We start from the raw sequence: 16,526 nt of genomic DNA, 5'->3' as shown, positions 1-16,526 counted from the left end.
AAAAGAAGCAAACCTTGTTGTAGCGATCTCCGCCGCCCCCTCCACCGCCGCCGCCGCCGGGGTTAGAGGGGCCCATGCGCTGGTGGATTCGCTTGCTGCCGTATCGATCCCCGGGTTCGATGTCCATCGACGCGGAGGAGACGAAACCCTAGGGAGAGGAAAGGGATCTGATCGGCGAATTGTGAGAAGGGGAAATTGCGAATCAGGAGGTTTAAGAGATCCTTCGCTCTCTATAATTGGAGTTAGGGTTTCGGAACTGGGGAAGTGTAAAAATAATATAAGCAGAAGAAGGAAGAGGGAATCGAAAACGAAGATCACTGCTAAGAATCGGCGGGCGGGGATCTTATTTACTTCCAGGGGCTGCGCTGCGACGAAGGGGACTAGCTTCGCCTGAAATTGACATGCAATTAGGAGATAAAATACGGCAAAATGGGCTGATTGGTATATTTTATAGGGGTTTGGTGACGCGCTGGTATATTTTTCTTTTAATTTTGTCAGATCGGTATATTTTGTCGACTCCGGCGTCATATAAACCTTAAGTTTGGATAGAGTTACTGTTCTGATCAGTGCTGACGGGATTTCTTATATAAAACTCTCTCATTAAAACCCCATCATACTCCTAACCCCCTCCTCCTCCTCCCCATCTCCCTCCTCCTCATCCTCTTCAACCTCCTCTTCTCCCTCCTCATCATCCTCTTCCTCCTCCCCATTGAACGTGAAGGTCTCTACCAACACACCCGCACCCAAACAAGGGTGACCATCCCATTTGATTACGCTCGCTTATCGCCCATCTACGACAATGATGACGAGGTTTACTCGGCGATGGTGACGTCCCGAACCTCGAGTTCAATCCGGGGCAGGCACGCGAAGGCGCACATGGCGGAAGCCTATGATGATCTTGCTAAAAGGATTGAGGAGCAGCAAGCAACCATCAACTCTCTGAGAAAGATAATGGAACAACTTCTCGACAAGAAGAAGAAGAAGAAGAAGACTTTGCGGAACTTGCGACGATCCTCGAGAAACAGAGATAGGGAGCCTACTCCACCTTGCTCAGCCGAAAGGGAAAATGGTCCCGGGTCATTTTCAGATGCTTCCTCGGGAAGAATGTCACATGCTGGTAGCACTCCTCGGGACAAGAGGTTCAACGAATTCTAGAGTCAGCTCAACGCCCTAAAGCTTCAGAGGGATATGAATGAGCTAGGGGTGGTTAGATCATATCCAGTCGAATGGGATACGGTCCCTTACCCAACGAAGTTTAAACCAATGAGCTTGGTCTAATTTGATGGTAAGGGATCTCCCTCATAGCATATTTACTACTTCCTGTCTTAAACAAGATTCCTCATGGGAAATGATCCTATCCTCACCCTACTATTCACCAGCACCCTGAGAGGGGTGGCCTTTGAGTGGTTTCGCAAGCTAGCGCCAAACTCTATCAAATCCTGGGCCGATGTCGAGAAGCTTTTCTTGTCCCGTTTCCTCGATGACGATACAGAGGTATCAATGGCCACTCTTCTTACAAACAAGCAGAAGAAAATGGAGTCGGTTAACGACTTCGTCAAGAGATTCAGGAATCAGTCACTCTAGTGTCGGGACCAAGTCTCTCAAAGCACCCTGATTGAGATGTGTCGCAACAACTTCTCAATCAACATTCTGTCCAAGGTCGGTGTGGTAGAAACCCAGACCTGGAAGGAGCTTGTTTGCCAGGGAGAGCAGGTGGAAAACATGATCAAAAGATTGGAAGCTGAAGAGCCACAACCTAAAAGGGGAGCTTCAGAACCGAGTGAGTCTAGAAAAAGCCAAGGGCTGTTAAACAACATCCTCTAAGGCAATACGACTTTAAGAAAGACCAAATTGTGGCTACCTTCGATACTCTCCTCAAGAGCAATAGGATCAAGCTGCCAGAGGTCGTAAAGCATGAAGACGTGACCAAGATAGATGACCCAAATATCTGTGCGTACCACAGATTCGTTGATCATCACACCTCCAAGCGCTATATCCTTAAGGATAAACTCCAAGCTCTTTACGATGCAGGAATCTTAAAGAAGGATAAGGCGTAGAAGAAAGTAACCACGAACATGGTCACTCTCAAATTCGGGACAGATCTCCCTGTAGTCCACACACTTGCGGGAGTCATAACTATCCCCAAGCAGAACTGAAGATCGTCAATGACAATCCTCACAACCAACGGAGAAAGAGCTTAGTACCACAGACCTTGCCATTAGGACAGGTGATGTGGGTTCACCCCCAATGTTCTCGCCGACGACCAGTGGACTTCCAAGTCGTCGTAGCAGTCTAGGGTTGTAATGTCATATCGTTAATGCCAGATGACAACGAGGCAAAAGTGACAACCCTCACTGACTCCGATAGTAGGGTAGATGCTTTGATCACCAGAGCAGGGAAAAACTTTTCCAAGAGCTACCCTCCGATGGAGGAAGGTCCAGCGAGACAGCCGGCGAGACCAATCCCAATAGTCCGATCAAATCATGACGAGCCGAGTTCAAGCGTTCAACCCTTCCGGTTCAATGTACTTGCATAGCTGAGAAACATTCCAGCCATGATTACCTTGTACAAGCTTCGCGATTATCCCACTTCACCTAGGAAGCTCTACCAGAGGCATTAGCTGGCTCAGAGGCTTTTGCCATGCACTTCTTACCTACTTTGGAGGAAGATGTAGAAAAAGGGTGCCAACAATGCTGCCAAACATCCAAGCAACAGATTCCTTGCATCACCTTCACTCCTGATGACATGCTCATCAAGAGTACATCTCATGACCGATCCATGTACTTCATAGGATATGTCGGCTCCTCTAAGGTGGACAGGATCCAAGTCGATCTGAGATATGCGCTGAGCATCGTTCCCTTAACACTGATCAAACATCTGGGTGCCTCAAAAGCGGTTATCTACAACGACGACCACCATCTTTGGCTTTAACGCCACCAGAACCAGGCCGTTGGGGAAGATCCGGCTCAAATGCCGACTGGGCGACATGAAGACAGAGGTGACTTGCTACGTCATCGAGGAGGAACCTCCTACAACATGTTATTGGGTTGTCCATAGATCCACAACAATCGGATAGTCACGTCCATGCTACATCAATGTTTAAAGTACGTAGACAACGACAATCAAGTGAAGACGGTGGTTGCTGATAAACAACCCAACAACCCTTCAAATGGGTTGAGAATTATTTCATCGATTCTCTACTCTACCAAGACTCTGAACTAGATCGCAAGCCACTGGCTGAAGAACCTGGTAGCAGCAATGAGGCCGATAGTGAGTCAGAGAGCAACGATGGTCTTGTCTTGAATGACATTGAACCCATTGTAATTAGCTTCGGAGGCTTTGTTGTAAGCAGTACTGACGAAGCGGACATGTTTATCCTGAATGAATATCCTGACTTTGCTTACTTGTCGTCTAGTCCAGAGTCTAGTAATGATGAGTTTAGCAATTTGATCTCAGGGTTAACAATAACCCTTCCTTACTCTTGCCTGTGTACTCATCATTTGTCACTAATAAAAAAATGATCGAGTCCTCTCAAGCTGTCTTTGTCATACCTGACCGAAATAATTCTCAGCAAGAGATTATCTTTAGAAAGATAGACCAACCCTTACACACATTGTGGGATGAGTCAGACGAAGATGAGCCCCCTCCTCAATTCTCATGCTATGGCCGAGTCGTGAAGCGCAAGATGGAAAACATGGGTTATGTCTTCGTCCGCAAAGAAGGTTTGAAGTACAGCAAGGGTCGGAAGATGCCCCTCCGACCTACCTACGTACCTAAAGGGAAGCCTGACAATTACTATGGCAAAACTCGAAGAGGGATAGGTTGCTCCTCCTCTTCCTCGGGGTTGTATTGCAATTTTGACGAAATGTTCGACGATGCTTGTTCGGACGATCAATCGTCAACGTCCTCGACTTAGGATTCAGATGTCAGCATCGGGGCCCTTTTTAAAGGCTTCACGATCAACATGACTATAGTTGATCCTACCGAAATCAAAGAGGATGGCCAGATCCCACTTTACGATGAAGTTTGGGACCGGCATGTCAGTGCCTAGTGGAGTGGTCACTTCAAACAACGTGAACCACCCACATAAGATAAAATCCTCCAGATAAATATAGGAGATGAGGCTAATTCCAACCTCATATTCATCAGCGACAATTTACCTCCCCAGGAGAAGAAAGACCTTATATCCCTTATCCGAGAGTATATTGGCGTCTTCACATGGAATTGTGAGGACATGCTCGACCTTGATTCTCAGATCGCCATGCATCGCTTCAACATTAACCCGGACACCAAACCCGTTAAGCAACAGCAGAGGCGGTTTCGTCCATAAATTATGGAGGTGATCGAAGCCGAAGTGAAGAAAGTGATCGAATCAGGTTTCATCAAAGAAGAACAACACCCTAATTGGGTGGCTAACATTGTTTCGGTCCTGAAGAAGAACGAAAAGATTCGTATCTACATCGACTTCAGAGACCTCAATACTGCCTGTCCAAAGGACGAGTTTCCCTTGCCCATCACCGATATCATCATCGACAATACGTATGAGTTTGAAAGGATGTCCTTCATGGACGGATTGTCAGGTTATAATCAGATCAAGATGCACCCCGAAGATGAGAAGCACACTTTATTCAAAACTTCGGTGGGGGTGTACTATTACACAGTTATATCCTTCGGACTTAAGAACGCCGGCGCAACCTAACAACGTGCCATGAGCACCATCTTTTGAGATCATCTATGGAAGATAGTCGAATGCTACGTGGATGACCTAGTCGTGCAGAGTCACGCCAAAGATGATCACCTTCAAGACCTGAGAGCTATGCTTGACTTCATGCGGTCCCATCAACTGAAGATGAACCCCATGAAATCATTCTTAGGCATGACGAGTGGTAAGTTCCTCGGATTCTTCGTCACGACGAAGGGGATCCACATTGACCCAGACAAGGTGCGAGCGATTCAAGAGCTCCAACCGCCCAGGAATCTCAAGGAATTGAGAGAACTACAAGGACATTGGGCTTACATCCGAAGATTCATCTCAAATCTTTCGGGTAAGTGCTAACCCTTCTCCAAGCTGATGAAGAAAGGCGTTTCCTTCGTGTGGGATGAGCCTTGCCAACAAGTATTCGATGAGATCAAAACTTATCTCTCGAATCCACTTATAATGGCAGCCCCCATCTCAGGAAAACCTTTCCTAATCTATGTGCTAGCGATGAAGCATTCTCTCAGAGCTCTCTTAGCACAGAATGACTGTAAGGATCATGAATTTTAATACGAATTAAAATAATTTTTTAGTATTTTAAAAATATTTAATTATTATTTTTAGAAAAGCATTTGTATTTTCTCGGCCTTCTAGAATTTTCTATGATTTAAAAGTCTAAACTTTATATTTACTTAGATGATTTTAAAATTTATAAATTTATTTTATACTGTAAAATTTTTTGAAATTTATCTGTTGTGTTACTGATACTATTACGTGTCATTTTGAATAATACGTGGTATTATTATTATTAATACGTATATTTTTGTATAATATGTTGTATTATTATTTCATATTATTTTGTACAATTTATTGTATTATTTTTACTGTTGCATATTATCAGTTGTATTAGTATAACCTGTACGTTTTATTGCGTAGATAATTATCCTATAATTATTCGATTTTAAATATAAGTAATTGTAATTTTTATTGATTATTCTTGTTTAATTGTATAATTTATAGTATTATTTCTTCAGTTGCGTATCAGCTATTGTATTAATACAACTGGTACGTTTTTATTTGTAGATATTATTTCGTAATTATTTTAATTTTAAATATTAGTAATTATTTATTTTAATTAAATTTCGTTTATACCCTAACCCTAACCCTAATATTATATATATATAATATATATTATATATAGTATTTATATATATATTATATATTATTTTATAAAAGTATAATAAAAAAAAAACGCTATCAGCCCCTCTCCCCTTCCTCTCCGTGCGTCCGCCGCCACCATCACATCATTCTCTTCGTTCTCTCTCTCAAACCACAGCCCGCCTTTCGACACGCCAATCCGTCGCCTTGGCCCACCACCACCATCGGACCACCGCCGCACATCCTCCCTCCGACATGCCCCCGTCCCATTCCCCTGACCCGTGCCCAAACTCCCAGCAGCCGCGAAGAACACCCCAACGCCCTCGTCGACCCCGGCCCCGTCCCCTGTCTCCTCCATCCGTTGACGTACCCTGACGACGCCTCTTCCCAGGCCTTTGGCGCAGCTCGCCGAGACCGAGCGACCCTCACCGCGGCCTCTTATCTCTCTCCAGCCTCGCGTCTCCCGGCGCCCCTTTCCCCTCACCGCTGTCAACTCCAAGCTCCGTCGCTCACCCAGCGGCAGAGCTCCGGCCTCGCTCCCGCCCAGGCCTAGTTGCCATACTCCTCCTACCACGGGGGAGGGCCTTGAACCACCAGCTCACATCAGATCGCCACTCTCCTCAAACCACTACTCCTCTCGTCGCTCCGCCTCCCGAACCACCGACCGCTCTGCTGCTCGACTCCCCCTCAGCTTCGTTGTCGTCGCCGATGCCGTGCACAACCCGAAATCCGTCATCGAACCCCCTCTCGAGTTCATCATCTCCACGCCAAGCCAGCAGCCCCGTCGTTCCAGCCCGCGCCCAGATCAGACCGCAGACCCGCATCGTCAGCATCAATTCGTTCGACATAACCCGAGGTAAGATCCATCTTGCTCAAATCTAAATTTAAGATTTATTATACATTATATGCATATTTTGTCTGTATTGTGATTGGTTATAGTTTTTAAATTGTGATATAATTATCGGTGTAGATTGTTTGATGATAGATGAGAATAACTGATATTGTAAGGATAAGAATTAATAGATTATTATTTTTAAAGATTATTTTTAGAATAATTATGTTGAGAAAGAATTTATTTGGAAAAGGAGTTGGTTTTGAATAATCATTAAAATAGATAATTTAAATTAATTTATTTCAAAAAAGGGTCATTTTGAGTTGTTAAGTTATTTCGGCAAAAGAATTATATTTTTGATAATTATGATTTTAAAGGAATTTATTTGTAAAAAATTATTTATTTTGGGTTTTAAGTAAATTATGATTTTGTGTGGGTAATTGTGGACTATGACATTTCATGTGCAAAACAATCACGGTTTTTGATTTTACCTTTAACCATAGCTATATTTGATGATATTTAGTTGCTGATAATTTTTATGAGTAGTTTTGAGATTCAGATAACAAGATATTGATGAAACCGGACTGTATGCATGTTTTTACTGATTTGTGATTACATTTCATATTTTATGAATATTTTACTGTATTTGACATGTCTGCTTTTATTGTTCCTGGTTGTGTTGAGAACCTTAGTAGTTCATGACTTAGTGGCCTTGTGCGTCATGAACAGACTTAGTGACATGTGTGAGTGTGTTGACTGGGTTTATGTGGTGAACCCGAGTTTTAATGAAGATTATGGTTGACTTAGAAAATGAGAAGAGTTGGGATGGGGAAATCTATGTTCATATGATCGGATAAGTCTGTTGATGTATCTTCCAGACTCGCACCAGTGAACCGTTTTGCATTGGGGTTAGTTTCTTAGGCCAAGTGAACTGTTTTGCACTTGGTGAGTGAAATCGTTTCGTCACCCGAGTTTTGCTTGAGTTCGAACCAGGCCGAAATCGGATTACGTGTAGTCCCCTCACCGAACCGTTTCGCGGGTTTGGATGCACATAGGAGATTTGTGAACAGTCAGTTATCCGATGATATGAGCGTTGACTCTGTGTGAGATGTGAACTAGTGACCTGTTATAGGATGGCTAGTTACATGACCTTGTTTCTTAGCTAAGTATGATTTCTTGTGAGATGTAGGCCAGTTGTATTTTCTTTTCATACATAGATCGAGGTTAATATTTAATTATGTACAATTTGAGACATATGTTATATACATGAGGGTTTCCTTGTTTGGATTATTTCGCTTGACGTACTACGTCTCTTGTTGTAGATTTTTAAGTATTAATTCCATCTAGCTGTATGACCTTGTCACTTGGATGATTATTTCGATCGCTAGCTGCATGACTTCGTTACCCGAATGATTTATGGATTCTTATGATTATCATGTTTTAGTAATGAATTTGCATGTTGATTTTGTCGGATTTCCAGTTGCACATTCTTTTGTCATTTCTGTTATCGTATCGTTTTCCGCTTGGGTTTTCGTTCATCCTTTTCTTTTGTGGGGTCTTTTCGTGTTCCATGCACGCTGACGTATACCTGTTTTCTCCAGTGTACGCCAGACTTAGAGGAAGAACAGGTTCAACTTGGAGATGTGCCAGAGCCAGGATATTCTCAGCAGGAGTGTCTTGCAGACGGAGCAGAAGAAGAATCTGAAGCTTAGTTATTGGTCCTAGTTGTTTTTGTAGTTCTTTTATTTCTTTTTTATCAGTGTATTTTTATATCTCTCCAGTATTCAGTTATTCAGTTTTGTATAAGGGTATGTTTGACCCGAATATTATGTCTTGGATGATATTTCTTTGTAAAACCCCGAAAATTTGAATACTTTATGATAAATAATAATAAATATATTATATGGTGAAAAATAACATATTTTGATATTTAAGTATGCTAAAAATTGATTTGAGATCAATTCAATGTATATATGTGAATATACGAGTGCAAATGCACAAATCAAGAAATCTTGAAATATGACCAGTTGAGATATTATATGTTGTACACACCGATACGGTTATAATCTGGGAAAAATCATAAGTTCAAACTTGTAGATCTCTTCAACAGCTTTCCAATGAATCTTAATTCATCCCATTCCGAGGTCGGATAAGAAAGTTACAATTATTATACTGAATATAGATTTTAGAATACCAGGCTGTTTCCAGATCTGTTTCAGGTTTCGGGTTGAGTTTTGTTTAACCCGAACCCAGTTGATACCCTAAGTATATATATTTGTTTTAAAGCTTTCTTAACCCTCTTTCAAGCCCTAATAACCTCAACCACCTCCCTCCTCAAACCCTAACCCAATTTGTGAGCTTTGATAGAGATCTGAGGATGTTTATAGAAGGAAAGGCAATGATTTGTGATGATTGGCAGAGGAGAGGTCTTGTGCTTGTGTCAAGGAGTCCAACAAGACCTTGAGGCAAGATTATCCTCATCCAAACCTTCCTTATAAATGAGTTAAAGATTTATGAAGTTTAAAAATGATGTTTTCCATGCTTGAGTTTAATTTGTCATGTTAGAACAAAATAAGATTTTTATGATAAAATGTTAATCCATTGTTAGAACTGAATATTTTTTCTCCTTGATGTTGGAATTAGATTTATGATCATGATCATTAGGATTAATATAAATTTTAATTTTATTTTTGTAAACTAAGATTTACCATGTGAAAATCCTAGTTTATTTGATTACTAAAACCTAAGGTTGTGATATCTAGGATTGAAATCAAGTTTTAAAATAAATTACATCTATTTTCATGTGTAATTCTATCATGCTTAAATAATCAATTTCGTTTATATATGAGATATTAAAGAGAGCTACTAATGATATATATATTCTGCAGAAAACTGTTACACTTGTATAAGATTTAACTAAAAATTTGAGATAGCAAATAAACTCCAAATTAAGCTAAACTTATTCCAAATGAAAGATATATGAATCTAGTTTCTAAAACACAAAATCATTCTTAAAAAGAGTTTGTATAGAAAAATATATGCTCTTTTTACTAACAATATATCCTGCAGAAAAACTGCTGTACATGTATAATGTTTAACTTGAGATTTGGGATAACAAATGAACTCCAAACTAAACCAAACTTAATCCAAATAAAATATGTGTGAATCTAGTTTTCAAAACAGAAAATTATTCCTAAAAATAGTTTTCCTAGAGAAAGATATACTTATTTTACTAACAGCAGTCTCGACCACTTTCTGGGCAACATTTGCCCAGTTTTGAATTTGTTTTCTTGAGTCTGTTTTTGCACCATTGTTGAAGTGCGATCACGGAGTTTTAGCCGCTCGATGTTATACCCACAGTCATGAAAATGTTGTTATACATATGTGAGTATCCCTGGGTATTATGATAAAATATTTTTACGTTTACACACCTGAGATTGTGAGTTTTTACACCACAAATGAGACCGCGAGGATTTTTCACTCCACTACACATATTTGTCGATCCGCAATATGATGCGGTGATACTTATTGGTCGATCCACATGATAATGCGATGATAACTTTTTGTCGATCTGCACGATGATGCGATGATACTTATTTGTCGATCCGCATGATGATGCAATGTTACTTATTGGTCGATCCGCACGATGATGCGATGATACCTTTTTGTCGATCCGTATGATGATGCGATGTACCTATTCGTCGATCCGCATGGTGATGCGATGATACCCTTTTTGCCTAATCACGCAAGTATATGTTTTATTGAGAAACTATAGAGAATGATTGACCCAGAGTTTTTGGCGGATGCCCAATGTGATATTACTCGTTGTTTAGATACCTTGTTATATGAGTACACGAGATACATATGTTTATATCTATTATGCTTTATTTTATAGTTATATTTTGTTTGTTTAGTTCATGGTTAAAATTTAGTTATTTACTACTTGAGACATACAATATATACATGAGAGTTTCCTTATTTCGATAATTTCGCTCGACGTACTACATCTCAAGTGGTAAGTTTCTAAGTATTAATTCCATTAGGTTCGGGAAAAATGATCTAGGCAGACTATGCTTAATAGATAGAGCCTCCATTTCATCTAGTAGCTCTCCCCTGGAGGCGGATGAAGGTAATCTTGCTAGCACTCTGACGCTCTTGTTGTTGTACTTTTTCTTTTATTTATTTTAACTTTCAGGCGACTCAGAGCACTGGAGAGTCGCAGGATGACAAAGTTTTTGCATAATTGTCGTCGCATGGTTTATTAGCAGGGACTCCACAACAGTCTTATGTTTCAACTCAGTCATTTGGGTTTGTACTCATATTGTTAAGGCAGTTTGCCTTAGTACGATTTCTAGTTAATTCATGTTGAGACATATCATGTTATTTTAGACTCCAGATGTATTTCAGTTATTCTAGTAGAGACATGATATCATTATGAGATATTTCTTTCTACATCATGTCTATTGTATTTTTATTTCCCTTATTTGCCTATTTTTTTACCTTCACTTATACTTGGTTCCACTAGAGGATATTACCGTGATTGGTGAAACATGTTGTTGCACAGTAGAGGTGCATGACAGGTTTGATATCTCTGGGTTCACCTTGGACTGCAGCCAAGTGTGAAAACAGGGACGTCATAGTTGGTATCAGAGCTCTAGTTCCAGTATCCTTAGGATCATCTTGTGTCGAGTCGTGGAGCTAGAATAGAGTTTCTTAAGATTCATTTATAGAGACCGCTAAGAATTTCCTAGAATGAGTGAGGACGATATATGCGTATATCTCAAAATTTCGGAATTTGTTTTGATAACTATTTTATGTTGATTTCAAAGTATTTGCGTGAATACTATGTGTTATGAATAAGTATTGTGATACGTTATGTATATATATGTTTGCGACCTTATTAACTATGTTAATTAAGCTCTCCTATTGATATTATAAATATTGGGATGAGGACATGGTCGAGGTAAAACTTGTACCCGGAGGGCTGGGCAAGTAAAGCCCGAGCCGCAGCAAGCTCCACATTATTTGATCAACTTCATGACGCCATTTACAATAAGATTTTGCAGCACTCAAGGAGCAAGAGGCGTATCCATTCCCGCCAGTAGTACCACTTTTAGGAGTTTCCACCACCACTTGTACTAGTCGTGCTTATTCAAGAGGCAATACCAATGATTACACCATCATCACAACCAGTTGTTAATAGAGCTGCAGAGCAGGAGGCTTGATTCTATAAGAATAAGAAAGATACCAGACACTAAGAGCACACTAGTTTCAGGACATGCTGGATTCATGTGCAGCCTATAAATGAAAGAAATATGTAAAAAAATTCTTAACGTCGACTCAGTACCAAAGCAGAAGTTATATGTATTCAGCGTAGAGGACATCACCGGGGGAAAGCAACGACTTCATATTTTCAACGGAGCAGTAAATATCACTTATTTGAGAGAATTTTATTTACTTCTTCGACAAGCAATTATAGCTAGTCCAATTAAAGCAGAGAGATATACTTGTAGTTAATAAAGAAATCAAAACCATCATGGTGACGATGACAAGGGCAAGAGACCTATTGCGGGATCTAAAGAACCCTAACAGCGGGGTAAATATTTTTTACCACCAGCAACAAGGACAATATAAGAAGGGAGCACGACATGATTCGAGAGTGCCTCAACAGTGTAGAGTTCGGGGTACATATTATAATTGTAACAATATCTGACAAAGAGCGAAGAACTTGTCGCAGTACACCAGCAGTAAGCCAGCATGACAGGGGTTAGGGTCGGTAGTCTCAGAGCCGCGATTTCGGCCAGCAACGGAAGATAGAGGCACTGCCTGTTATTTTGAGGATTGAGAGGCCAGTAGGCCAGATTTACATTATCCAGGAGATTCCTAAGGGACAGATAGTCCCATATATTTTTTCATCGCCGGTAGAGTTTATGCAGCCGTACCGTGTAATCATGGTGCGAGCGGAGCTTTCTTCGTGATTTCCTTTCCAGCTCAGACCTTCTTTTATTAAGGAATTTTGCATTCTTTTATCTTTCATGTCTTCATGGATAGGCTTCAGCTTGTAGCACATCCTTTAGACATACCATTATCCATCTCTACTCCTCTAGGGCTTCATGGATAGGCTTCAGCTTGTAGCACATCCTTTAGACATACCATTATCCATCTCTACTCCTCTAGGGGAGGTGTCCCTATTAGAGAGTATCTGCACATCCTTTAGACATACCATTATCCATCTCTACTCCTCTAGGGGAGGTGTCCCTATTAGAGAGTATCTGTAGAAGTTTTGTAATCAGTCTAGATGAGTCCGAGTTTCTCATAGATCTGATCGTGTTGCAGATGTCGAATTTCGACATCATTCTCGGTATGGATTGGCTTTCATCATACCATGTTAGTATCGAACATTTTGCTAAAATAGTTAGGTTGTGAGCATTCGTTGGGTTTGTATAGATAGTAGCAACCTCAAAGGGTAATCAGAATATGGAGTCATTCCTGGCATACGTCAAGGAGGTGATGCTGAGGGACCGGAGTGCTGATTTGTGTGAGACTAGAGTTGTCTCAGTTATCAGGATGATTTTTAGGACATACCTAGGTTACCTCATGTGAGAGAGGATGAGTCATGCATCAAGTTGCAGCATAACATAGTACCGATATCCCGAGCACCCTATCATATGGCACCCGCTGAGATAAGAGAGCTACAGATTCAGTTAGATGAGTTGTTATTTCAGGATTTTATTCGTCGAAGTCGTTCTCCGTAGGGAGCACGGGTCCTCTTCGTGGAGAAGAAGGACGATAACATATGATTATGTATAGATTATCGTGAGTTAAACAAGTTCACTATCCGGATTAGATAATATTTATGGATTGTTCGATCAGCTGTGGGGAGCACAATATTTTTTTTGAAGATTGATCTTCATTTTGGTTATTTTTAATTACGGGTTCAGGAGATGGATATTCCCAAAATCGCATTCCTGACTCGATATGAGTTCTTCGAGTTTCTGATCATGCCATTTGCGCTGACCAATGCACCCACGGTATTCATGGATTTGATGAACAAAATTTTCTATTTATACTTGGACCAGTTCGTGATTTTTATTTATCAATGTCATCCACATTTATTCAAGATCAGAGACAGAACACGAGAAGCATCTATGTTTAGCATTTCAGACTTTGCGGGAGCATCCGTTGTACGCTAAATTCAGCAAATGCAAGTTTTGACTATCCCGAACAACGATAGGATATTCGTTGTCTATATGGATGTGTCATTAGCGGGTCTAGGAGGCGTTTTGATGCAGACCCGGAAGTAGTAACTTATACCTCTCGACAGTTGAGGATGCAAGAGTAGAACTATCTCACGCACGACTTGGAGCTAGCATCAGTAGTCTTCACACTGAAGACATGGAGACATTATTTGTACAGAGTATAGTTTGAGCTATTCACAGACCACCATTGTCTGAAGTACCTATTTTCTCAGAAAGAACTCAACTAGAGACATCGACGATAGGTCGAGTTCATCAAGGATTATGAGTTCATGATTCAGTACCATCCGGGAAAGGCGAACGTCGTAGCGAATGTTTTGAGCAGAAAGCGTTGACACTGGAGTGCGGCTTGAGGTGCTCGTTGTGTTAAGATCTTCATACTCTTAGCTAGTTTGAATTTAGGCTAGAGATTGGCGGGACCAGTGCATTTTTGGGAGCTATGCCAGTGCAGCCGTCTTGGAGTGATAGAGTGGCTAGAGCTCAGTTAGAGGACACTTGAATTCAAACTCGGAAGGAATAGATTTCCAAAGAACCCAAGGCCGATTGGACCGTTGGGGCAGATGGAGGACTTCAGATGAAAGTCTAATTAGTGATGCCAGCTAATGCACAACTAAAAGAGAATTGTTTAATAAGGCCCATTGTACCAGATACATAGTGCATCCAGATACAACAAAAATATACAAGGACTTGAAGAGATATTTTTGGTAGGATGACATGCTTAGGGAGATTTCAGAGTATGTAGCTAAGAGCTCTACCTGCCAGCAAGTGAAGACAGAACATCAGAGGAAAACAGGGACCCTACAACCTTTACCCATTTCGGAGTGAAGGTGGGCAAATATTTCTATGAACTTCATTGTAGGATTGCCAAGATCGAAGAAGGAGAATGATTCAGTTTGGGTGATAGTTGATCGGTTGACAAAGTCAGCTCATTTCATACAAGTGAAGACGACGTATAAAGTATACAGCGGAGACTTATGCGAGGACATTGATTCAGGAAATCGTTTGATTACATGGAGTTCCAGAGACGATTGTATCAGATCGAGGCTCAAATTTCACTTTACAATTTTTGGAGGAGTTTCCAGGATTCATTCGGTAACAAATTATCCTATAGCAGTGTATTTCACCCGCAGACAGATGGGCAGACGGAGAGAGTAAACCAAATGTTGAAGGACATGTTGCGGGCATGTGTTATAGATTTCCATGTTAAGGAATTCAGCGATTTAGTAGATAGGGAAAACTTGCCTCGAGATATACTAGACCCTTCAGGATTTTTGAGCGTGTTGGAGCCGTGTTATATAGACTAGACCTTTCAGCATCGATGTCAAGTATACACGATGTTTTTCATGTTTCGATGCATAAGAAGCATTTACATGACGAGGAGCAGCAGCGAGTGTTGGATGCACTAGAGATTAAGCTTCAAGAGGATTTGACCATGATTGAAACCTTGAGTGTGCATTCTTACCAAGGAGGACAAGAAACTTAGAAATAAAGTAATATATTTAGCTAAAGTTCAATGGAACTGGAAAGGAGCTGAGGAGGCTTCTTGGGAGCACGAAGAGAATATGCGTCGCGACTTCCCAAACCTGTTTGAGCAGGTAAATTGATTTATTTATGTTTGGTTTTATGATTATCAATATGGTCATGTTTATATTTAACGCTAGAATGAGGGTATTAACATTTAGCTCCTAATCCTTCAGAACACATGGTATATATTATGGGGGGGGGGGGTTCCTTGTTTGGATTTTTCACCCGACGTGCTAGTTCTGTTTAGTTAGGGGTTAAGTAGGAGCATTTGTATTCTAGACTGTTAAGTATAAATAATGTTAAGATACGATTGCGAAATTTCTGGGATAAAATTCTTTTAAGGGGGGGAAGAATGTAAAACCCCAAAAATTTGAATACTTTGTGATACATAATAATAAATATGTTATATGGTAACAAATAACATATTTTGATATTTGAGTATACTAAAAATTGATTTGAGATCAATTTAATGTATATATGTGAATATACGAGTGCAAATGCACAAATCAAGAAATCTGGAAATTTGACCAGTTGAGATATTATATGTTGTACACACTGATACAGTTATAATCTGGGAAAACTCAAAAGACAAAACTTGTAGGTCTCTTCAACAGATTTCTAATGAATCTTAAATCATCTCATTCCGATGTCATATGATAAAGTTACAATCATTATACTGAATACAAATTTTAGAATATCGGGCTGTTTCCAGATCTGTTTCAGGTTTCGGGTTGGGTTTTGTTTAACCCGAACCCAGTTGATACCCTAAGTATATATATTCATTTTAAAGCTTTCTTAACCCTCTTTCAAGCCTTAATAACCTCAGCCACCTCACTCCTTAAACACTAACCCAATTTGTGAGCTTTGGGAGAGATCTAAGGATGTTTATTGAAGGAAAGACAATGATTTGTGATGATTGGTGGAGGAGAGGCCTTGTGCTCGTGTCAAGGAGTCCAACAAGACCTTGAGATAAGATTACCCTCGTCCAAACCTTCGTTATAAATGAGTTAAAGATTTAAGAAGTTTAAAAATGATGTTTTTCATGCTTGAGTTTAATTTG

Source organism: Asparagus officinalis, chromosome 4 (genome assembly GCF_001876935.1).
Source record: "Asparagus officinalis chromosome 4, Aspof.V1, whole genome shotgun sequence".
In the NCBI taxonomy this organism is placed as follows: Eukaryota; Viridiplantae; Streptophyta; class Magnoliopsida; order Asparagales; family Asparagaceae; genus Asparagus; species Asparagus officinalis.
The sequence above is the reverse complement of the archived record's forward strand: the minus strand, read 5'-3'. Positions refer to the sequence as shown.